The sequence below is a fragment of the Suricata suricatta genome, chromosome 12 (assembly GCF_006229205.1).
Source record: "Suricata suricatta isolate VVHF042 chromosome 12, meerkat_22Aug2017_6uvM2_HiC, whole genome shotgun sequence".
In the NCBI taxonomy this organism is placed as follows: domain Eukaryota; kingdom Metazoa; phylum Chordata; class Mammalia; order Carnivora; family Herpestidae; genus Suricata; species Suricata suricatta.
The window spans coordinates 10,947,826-10,958,534 of NC_043711.1; the positions used below are offsets into that span (position 1 = coordinate 10,947,826).

The 10,709-nt window shown below is 39.6% G+C and overlaps 2 pseudogenes; both read right to left on the minus strand.

The window, feature by feature from the left end:
- Positions 1-6,855, minus strand: part of LOC115274376 — an 11,314-nt pseudogene extending 4,459 nt beyond the window's left edge.
- Positions 6,856-7,965: 1,110 nt separating this feature from the next.
- Positions 7,966-8,929, minus strand: LOC115274378 (annotated as a pseudogene).
- Positions 8,930-10,709: the final 1,780 nt, after the last annotated feature.

Genomic DNA, 10,709 nt, shown 5'->3' on the forward strand with positions numbered 1-10,709 from the left:
CTGATGCCATGGCATCCTTTTGAGATTGCATCTCAGTTATAGCTTTTCAAATTTTACCCTGCCTAGATTTTGTTTCTTTTATCTCCACAGAAAAGGCTTCTCTGGTGTCTTCCATGCTTTTTTCAACCCCAGCTAGTATTCTTATTATTGTGGTTCTAAATTGTACTTCAGACATCTCTATTATATCTCTATTGATTAAGTACCTGGATGTCATTTCTTCCTGTTCTTTCTCTTGAGGTGAATTCCTTCATTTTTCTCATTTTGGAGGTAGAAAAAAATTAAAAATTAAAACTAAAAAATTAAAAATCAAATAAAAAATCAAATAAAGAAAGTTAGATCCTAGATGTGTTTTGGTCTGCTTGTTGAAATAAGCTCGATAGAATAGAGAGATAAAAGGGAAATAAAAGAAAAAAGGTAAGAAAAAATTAAAAACATTTACATAATAAAATAGAATAAAATAAAGAAAATGAAATAGAATTAAAAAAATTTTTAAATAAAAAATATAATAAAAATAATTTTCTTTCTTTATCTGAGATACAGTTAGAAAAGAAAGAATAAAAAACCAACTTAAACAAAAACAGAAACAAAGAAAATGAACCAATAAATGAACCAGCAAATGGAATGAAACCCAAATGAAGTTTCATCCAGTTTCCCCTGGAACTGAAACTACGAAGTACTTTATAGTCTGTACACTAAGCAGATGGAGTGACTGGGGGATGAGAAGTTGGTGGGCTTTTTGCAATGGCTTTGTTCTCCATTAGGTCGTGATGCTTGGCTTATTGCAGTGGATCCAGGTGTGAGAGGTGAAAATTGTTTCCACCCACCTCCCTAGTTTCTGTGGCAGGAACTTCATGCTCTCACCCATCTGTGATCAAGAACCTCTCCTTTCTGAGGCCCCTGCCCACTCCTTGTCTCTCCTCTGTCCCTGTCCAAGCTGTCTGCTTTCCAGGTAACACCTCCCTCCAGAGTTTCTCAGATGGGGTTGTGTTTCGAAACCCCACACTTTAGAGACCCCTGTGTCTTGGACCCATTCTGACTCTCTGGGGGAGAGTCTCACTGAGCAACGTCAGAGTGCCAGTTTGTCACATAAAATGTTTGTGCGATCATGCATCGGTAGAGGTTCAGAGGTTTTGGCAAATCACATCACACAGCCAGCCCCAGATTTCACTGCACTCTGATGTCTGTGTTTCAATACCAGCAAATATGGCTGCTCTCAGGTCTGCTGGGACCTTTGGCTGTGGGCGGGGGGCGGGGGGTGTATGGCTTCTACCAAGTGCACTCAAAGCATGGGAATAGCTTCTTCTGGTATGGCACATGGGCCCCCTCAGGACCACTTCTGATCCTGGGGATTCACCGTGCTTCCTCACCAGAGCACCCCAGACACTGAGCGCCAAAACTTCAGACTCTGCACTCCATTGTTTAAAGAATCCTGGTGGCGTTGAACTCTCTCCTTTCTCTCTGTCAATGGTATAGTGGAATAGATTTTTTATTCAGTCCCCTGCGAGTGTTTTCACTCTTTCTCTTTCTCCCTAGCTACTTTTTTGGGGGGTGGGGGCTGCTTTTCTTGCACCATCCTAATGGGATGCACTCTCTTCCTTTCTCTTTTTCTCTCTGTCCTGTCCCTGAAAATGGCTCTGCAGCCTCTGCAGGTTTTTTCTTCCCCAGTTCACCTCTCTGCCCCATATACCTGCTTAGTTCTGTGACTCAAGTTATGCAGATTGTTGTGTTAATCATAAGATCAATTTCCTAGGTGTTCAAAATGGTTTTGTTCTGATCTAGCTGTGTTTTAGGGGAGAGCCAAGCTCAGGGTCTCCATGCTGCTCCACCATCTTAACTCCTCTCCCCAAATATATATATTTTATTGCAAATCATAACATCACAGTTATAAATGTAATACTGGATGAATCCTTAATTGAATTTCTCTCACGATACTTTCAGTTCTCAAACTCCAGCACAGTGTTTCTCAACGAGGCATGATTTTGCCCCTGAGGATGTGTAGCCATGTCTTCAAGGGTGCTGTCAAACCCTTATCACCCCTAGGACAGCATCCAACACAAATATTTACCCAGACCCAAATATCAACTGTGAGTAGGTGAGAAATACTGCTTTATCTTCATTGTGTGAACAAATCACCAAAGTTTGTAGTTAAAATGCCCTGAACTGATTCATCAGGTCTCCAGGATTCCAAGGAATTTGTGCTTCTACAAGAAACTAGGTGATGATGATGCTATAGGTCCTGATCTGTGGATCTTAGGGTAAGAGCAAGTCTGTGTTCCTGTGTAAGAGTCACGTGTAGGTGTTTTAGGTCTTCTCCACCAAGAATCTTCTGTGGTTGTCATTTTGAAAGAAAAATTATTTACTTTTAATATTTATCTTTATTTTGAGAGAGAGAGAGAGAAAAGAAAGGGAAGAGAGAGAGAGAGAGAGAGAGAGAGAGAGAGAGAGAGAGAGAGAGAGAGAGAGAGGGAGAGAGAGAGAGTTCCAAGTAGGTTCTAGGCTGTCAGCACAGGGACAGCTGTAGGCTTGATTTCACTAACCATGAGATCGTGACCTGAGCCAAGATCAATAGTTGGACACTGAACTGACTGAGCCATCCAAGTCCCCCTGAAAGAAATGTTTTTCACCTAATTTTAAAGGTGTGGATAAATTCTACTTTCAGTGAGTGGAATCAAATAATTTATATTTGAAAAAGACATTGTAGGCTTCCAAGGGTGTCCCAATCCGAAGAATTTCAGAAACATTTGTCTACAGTGCAAGGGGAATGCAGCCAGTAGATGGAATAAGGCTGCTAATCACTAATCTTGATATAAAAAGATTAGCCTGAATTCTCTGGATGGGACGAGTAAAATCACAGGTGTCCTCTAAATGTGGGAGAGGGAAGACAAAGATTTGGAATCAGAGAGACATTTTTAGACTCTATGCTGTGGGCTTTGATGATGGAAGAAGGGCCACGAGACAAGAAATGCAGGTAGTCACCAAAAAGTGAAATAGGAAAGGGAGTGAATTCTTCCCTGGGGTGTCCAGAAGGATCACAGCCCTGCAGACTTCTTCGTATTAGCCCAGTGAGACCCATTTCAGACTTCTGATAAATCTTTGTTTTAAGCCACACTATGGTCATTTGTTTCAGCAACAACAGAAATTAACTACAGATATTTGTTCAGAAAAATACTGTTTGTAGTAATAGAGTTTGAGCCTTTTAACTCATTCAGTGAACTTTCTCTGGGGTCAAGGAATTTGGTATTGAATTCCCACCTTAAACGGAAAGAAAAAACTAGTTTTAATTTGGAGATGTATTGACTTACTCGCTCGACAGTGATATCCCACAGCATAAATCTAAACGTGGTTTTGACTCTGAGGCCTTTGGAAATTTGAGATAAAAAAAATTCCTTATTAAAAATAAAGTCTTTTGGGGCACCTGGTTGGCTCAGTAGGTTAAGCCTCTGACTTCGGCTCAGGTCATGATCTCACATATCTATAAAAGGAATATAAGCACTGCATATGAGTTGGATGTTACATTTGAGTATTTTTTGTTTTTAAGGTTAAGATTCAGAGCTTTTAGGGGCACCTGGGTGGCTCAGTTGGTTAAGCCTCTGACTTCAGCTCAGGTCATGATCTCACATTCATGGGCTTGAGCCCCGCATTGGGCTCTGTGCTGACAGCTCAAAGCCTGGAGCCTGCTTCTGATTCTGTGTGTCCCTCTCTTTCTTCCCCTCTTCACTCATGCTCTGTCTCTCTGTCTCAAAAATAAATAAAAAATTTAAAAAACAAACCAAAAAAACTGAAGTCTTTCACTCTCCTTTAAATCTTTGTGTCAGGCACCTGGGTGGCTAAGTCTGTTAAGCATCCAACTTCAGCTCAGGTCACGTTCTCACAGTCTGTGGGATGAAGCCCCACGTCAGACTCTGTGCTGAAAGCTCAGAACCTGGAGTCTACTTCAGATTCTGTGTCTCCCTCTCTCTGCTCCTCCCCTGCTCACTCTCCATTCATCTCTCTCAAAATAAAATAAAGACATAAAAAATTTAAAATAAAAAGATCTTTGTGACAAATATTCTACATTCTTTCTATTTAATGTTGATTCAAATTTTATTCTTTTCACTTTTATCCCCTCCAAACTTCAGGTTTTCTTTCAACATAATTGCTGGGATTTCAAGAAGTCTCTGGTGGCTACCCATATGTGTATGGATATACTTATTTGATAGAAACATGTTTACAAATGTACACATTCATATACATACTCACACTCCTAACCTTGAACATTTTTTTGAACTCAACAAAGTGCTTCTACACATTTCATTTATTCTTGACACCATCTGTCTGAAGTTAGGGTTCATTACCCTACATTACCTTCAGAAATGTGGAAATTGAGGCTCAGATTGATGATGTGTTAATAATAACATGACAAAGCAGTTAAAACTTACTGTGCATTTTTTTGAATTATACACAAAGGGCGTCACATAGTATATAATCTTTTTTTTAACATTTCACCTTTATTAAGGCAAGGGTGTGAAATAATTCAATACAACCAGATATCTTCATGAACTTTCAGCTTAAAACATTTTTATAAAAAAAACGTGTTTTACTAAAAGCCATCTCAATATCAGAAAAGGGTAGTGAAGGATTTTGACACTAGTTTACTTGTTAAAGGATGCTCTTCCCTTGTCTCCAGTTGGCAGGCACTATTCACCACCTTTTTTTTTTTGTTTTTGTTTTTTAAACAAATCTACCCAGCTTTAATACCTCTCTATTATTATTATTATCATTATTATTATTACTATAATTATTATTACTATTTTACATAGTTAACACACAGTGCTATATTGATTTCAGGAGTAGAATTCAGTGATTCATCACTTACATATAATGCCCAGTGCTCATCATGACAAATGCCCTCCTTAGTACCCTTCACCCATTTGCCCATTCCCTAGCCACCTCCCTCCATTAACCCTCAGTTTGTTCTCTATCATTAAATGTCTCCTGTGTTTTTCTCCCCTTTCTTCTCTCCTCCGACCTTCCCATATGTTCATCTGCTTTGTTTCTTAAATTACACATATAAGTGAAATCATATAGTATTTGTCTTTCTCTGCTTGATTTCTTTTGTTTAGCACAATACATTCTAGCTCCATCCATGTCATTGCAAATGGCAGGATTTCCGAGCTAATTTTGCTTCAATGCTTCATCACATCAGCCCAGTTCTGTCCTTGTGGAAGTTCTCCTTTGTGATCTGTTTTATCTGCCAGCTTACGTTTCTGGGCTTTTGAAAGTTGTTATTTTAGTCTATTTTCTTACTTGACGGAGCTGTATCAGGTGTTTCAGTGGAGATAACGCTGCTTACAGGTGTTGTAGAATTAATGGGATGGTGATTCTCCATGAAATGCTGTTTTTGCCCGTGGCATATTCATACAGTGTGTAGTTCATTGTGGTCCTGAGACTAACTTCTGCTGCTTCCTGAACTTGGTTGTTATGCTCTGCTTTATAGCTGCTGCGGATGGTGGTATTTTAAAAAATCATTCACAGATATAATTGGAGGTGCTTGGGGGTATGTTTCTGTCCAAGTCTCTATTATTTTTTTTAAAGGTTTAAATTCTATTTGAATCCAAGTTAGTTAACATATAGTGTAATAATGATTTCAGGAGTGGAATTTAGTGATTCATCACTTACATACAATACTCAGTGCTCATCTGAACATGTGCCCTTCTTAATGCCCATTACTCATTTAGCCCATCCCCCCTCCCCTCCAGCAATCCTCAGCTTTTTCTCTGAATTTAAGAGCCTCTTATGGTTTGCCTCCTTCTCTCTTTTTATCTTATTTTTCCTTCCCTTCCCTTGTGTTCATCTGTTTTGTTTTTTAAATTCTACATAGCTCTCTTTCCCCCTTCCTCTCCCTATGTTTCTCTGTTAGGTTTCTCCTGTTAGACCTATGAGTGCAAACATATGGTGTCTGTCCTTCTCTGCCTGACTTATTTCGCTGGGGAGAGTGAGGGACACAAATCATGAGAGACTATTTAATACTGAAAATGAACCATGGACTGAAGGTGGAGGGGAAGGGAGGGAAGGGGGTGATGGCCATGGTGGAGGGCACTTGTGGGGAGAAGCACTGGGTGTTATATGGAAACCAATTTGACAATAAACCATTAAATTAAAAAAAATTCTACATATGTAGAATAATATGATATTTGTCTTTCCATGACTGACTTATTTTGCTTAGTCTAATACTCTCTAGTTTTATCCACATGTTGCAACTGTCAAGATTTCATTCTTTTTGATTGCCGAGTAATGTTCAATCATATGTATGTATGGGGTCGTTCCATAATTTGGCTATTCTTGATAGTCCTGATATAAACATTGGGATTCATATGCCCCTTTTAATTAGCATGTTTGGGTCTTTTGGATAAATACCTCATAGTGCTATTGCTGGGTTGTAGGGTAGTTCCAGTTTTTATTTTTGAGGAACCTTCATCTTATTTTCCAGAGTTGGTGTACCAGTTGGCATTCTGCCAGCAGGCAAAAAGTTCCCTTTCCCAGGAAATCTTTTTCAAGAAGGCCTTGGGGGACACCTGGGTGGCTCAGTCAGTGGAACGTCTGACTGCAGCTTAGGTCATGATCTCATGGTTTGTGAGTTTGAGCCCCACGTCAGGCTTGCTGTTGTCAGCCTGTCAATGCAGAGCCTACTTCAGATCCTCTTTTCCTTCTCTCTACCCCTTTCCTGCTTGCACTTTCCCAAAAATAAATAAATATTTTTTTTAAAAAGTAAAAGGTTTTGGGATCACCATTTTCACCTCCCCTGTATTGAAATGCAACTGGACTGAATTCCATGAAATGTTCATCTCCTTTGTAAATAGTATATCATGCTTCCATTTCATCTTCTGGTCCTACTTGACACTCATCACCGGGGTTGTGGGACACCCCCCAGGATGGAGTCTGCAACAAGGACAAAGTGTGAGCAGTGGCACAGAGGCCAGGGTGTCCCCTTTCTGTGCCCTCCACTGCAGGAGGCTCATCCCTTGCAGATAGGAATCCTTTGTCTCCCTATAAACTTAATTTTTGTATGCCTCCTGTAATTCAGAAAATTGTACACCTTAAATGTATGCAGCTTATTGTATGCCAGTGAATCATATTTTTAGGGAGACATGGAAGTTTCCATGGAAGAAACAGGAACACAATGAAATAGGAACTATAATTACGCAAATGGTTTTTCACCCCAATGATAGACCTTCTTACACAGGGATGCCAGTCTCACAACATCACTAAGCAGATGTGCAGAATGAAAACATTAGTTTACATAGTAAAAATGCAGGAGTTAAATTTGACTCTATGGCCATATCAAATTATTTCTTGAAATTTATGTTTGTATGTAGACTACAACTGGAGACATGTATCTGATTATCAGTTTTGCCATGACTGTGTGGACACTGAACTGAATAAGAAAACAGGAATCTAAGGAGGAGAATAAAACCTGATGACTTGTTCTAAAACACAACATAGGCTAAAGTCTACATTTTCAGGAAGAACAGATATTAAAAGAATCATGGACCCAGAAGTTGTGAGCTGTGGTTTCAGACTTCCCTCTCTTATAAAATTTTATAAATTGACCCAATATGTTTTTTTCAATAGTGTAGTACAACTCATGATTACTTTTTAGGAAAACAAAAGAAAAATTACTCAGTAGGATATATTTCATTTCAGAAGAAATGATTCTTAACACATCTATGGAATCTCATGGGATAAATGGGAATTTCCAATATTGTCCAACATTGGGAATTAATTAAGAAGAGTAGGAAAACAACTAAGGGAAACACTGTTAAATGCCAGAGAGCAGAAAGGTTAATACAGTATGTTACCTAAGTGTCTAGAGAAGTTGATGTCAGAGAAAGGGACGTTTCAGGAAGTCAATAGAAGTAGTGCTTCTACTTCCACAATCTGATCGAAGAATTACCATTTCTGGCTCTCAGGCTTTGAGTTCTGCCATCATGTGCAATTGCCCCAGGAGAATTGGTCCTTTTGTAGCTTCCCTTCCAAAGAATTTTTTCAGAGCCGTCTTTATGTCTCTGTTCCTCAGGCTGTAGATGAAGGGGTTCAGCATGGGTGTGACCACCGTGTACATCACCGAGGCTGTTGCACTTGAGTGGGAGCTCTGGGTGGCAGTGGGGCTAAGGTACACTCCTAGACTTGTACAGTAAAATAAGGAGACAACAGAAAGGTGAGATGCACAGGTGGAAAATGCTTTATACTTGCCCTGCACTGATGAGATCCCACATATGGAAGAAACTATCTTAGAATATGAGTAAAGGATCCCGGCAAGGGGACCGCCGCCCAGCAGCCCAGCTCCAAAGTACATCACCATGTCATTAAGAAAGGTGTCAGAACAGGCAAGTTGGACCACCTGTTTAATTTCACAGAAGAAGTGAGGAATTTCCAAGTCTGTACAGAAGGACAGTCTCAGCACCACTGAGCATTGTAACAAGGAATGCAGGACGCTCATGACCCAAGACACCAGAACCAGTAGTCCACAGAGCTGGGGATTCATGATGACCGTATAGTGCAGGGGCTGACAGATGGCCAAAAATCGGTCATAGGCCATCACGGTCAGAATGTAGTTGTCCAATCCCGCAAAAAGTAGGAAAAAATACATCTGGGTGATGCAGCCTGCGTAGGTTATGACTTTGCTCTGAGTCTGTATATTCAACAGCATCTTGGGGATGGTGGTGGAGGTGAAGCAGATGTCTACAAAGGACAAATTGGAGAGGAACAGGTACATGGGTGTATGGAGGTGGGAGTCAGAGCTGACGGCCAGGATGATGAGCAGGTTTCCAAACACAGTGGTCAGATACATGAGCAGAAAAAGGCCAAATACGAGGGGCTGCAATTCTGGTTCCTCTGAAAATCCCAGAAGAAGAAATTCTGAAATTCCTGTAAGGTTCCTTGGCTCCATGGGTGGGAGATGACTACCAGGATACAGAAAAATAAGTGAAGAATTTTCACACAAGCAAACATTAGTAACCTAACATGAGTGCTACCATTTACATTTTAAAGTCAGGAAATTAATTTCAATATATGTATATAGTCTCATTCCCATTAGGGCATCCCTAGTACCATTTCTCATTAAAAATTCCATTTCTACTCTCATTAAAAATTCCATTCCTCAAGCATAATGTATACTCTTGTTTTATGGAGAATATTTTTTATCCCTTTAAGGAGTACATACTGAGTATTGACCATGTTTAAGTCACTGTATAAGCAAAGATTATAGGGTGCTGAAAAACAAAAGTTCTTATAATCGTAGAATGGGTAAAGAATATAAAGAAATAAAAATAATCAAATAACATGTCATTTGGTGACAGGGGCTGTGAATAAAAGGAAAGAAGGTATAAATGAGAGAGTTATGGGGTGTTATTTATTTATTTATTATTTATTTGTTTGTTTATTTATTTATTTATTTATTTATTATTTAATGTTTCCACAGGACCTGCAAAGAAGGTCCTTCTTTTTGAACAGGACCTTGAGAGCAATAGGAAGGGAGTCGAGGTGATCTCAGAAAGTATGTCCCCAACAGGGCAATGGCCTGTGCAAAGGGTGTGAGGAAGGTGCTTCTTTTAGAAAATCAAGGCTCAAAAGAAAGCCAGGTGTCAAAAGGAAGACGCAAGAAGGAGTGCGGTGAGAGCTGGTGGTGGTGCATGTTGAGGAATGAAGAGGCTAGCCCATGACAGTTGACATTTCAAGGCACAGAAAATCCCTCACTTTCAAGTTTTTTTTTGTAGGCCTTTATTAAATTTGTTATAAAAGTGTCCTATGAGTTGAAATGGACCTCCTCATTAGTAACTTATGTTGACTGTGTTCTGGCCTCTGTCAATAAGAATCACCTTGGAATATGTGAGCCTTGGCATCCCTGCTCTGTTGGCTAACCTCAGTTCACCACACACACACACACACACACACACACACACACACACACCATGACCCACTATGGCCTTGTGAGCTACTGTCACACCTTTATCACACCCAGCTGCACTAGTTAAGCTAGCAATAAATACACCTCAAAAATGGCCAGATTTTGTTATCTTTCCCCTACAGAATGCAGAACTGGTACCCAGAAATTCCTATGGGCAAATAAACTTGGGGCTCCCTATCAGTATGCTCATTTTCTATATAAATTTAAAGAAAACATGGGCAACCTGTTCAATAAAGACAGAGAGAAAAGAGAAATAAAACGGACATGAGGAAGAAACCATAAGAGACTCTTAAGTACAGAGAAGAAAGTGAGGGTTGCCAGAAGGGAGATGGGTGAGGGAATGAGCTGAATGGGTGATGGGTATTAAGGAGGACACTTGTTGGGATGAGCACCAGATGTTATATGCAAGTGATGGATCAGTGGTGTCTACTTCTGAAACCAATACTACACTGTATGGTAACAAACTTGAATTTAAATAAATATATTAAAAAAAATAGATAAGTAAAAGATGCTTTCTCCACACACACAAAAACACCCAACAAGAACAACAAAGAGAAAAAAGATTTAGTAGTTTATGTGGCCCCTGAAAGACCAACCATGAGGAAGAAAAAGCATCTTTGGTTCTGGTGACGTTCCAACTCTCGTTACACCCCGTCGATGCCCAGCAAAAATAATAATGGAGCAAAAAGACAAAAGTAGTGATATTCTCGTGGTGTGAAACATATTATATATGGACTGCTCCAAGAGAAAAATAGACAAAAGA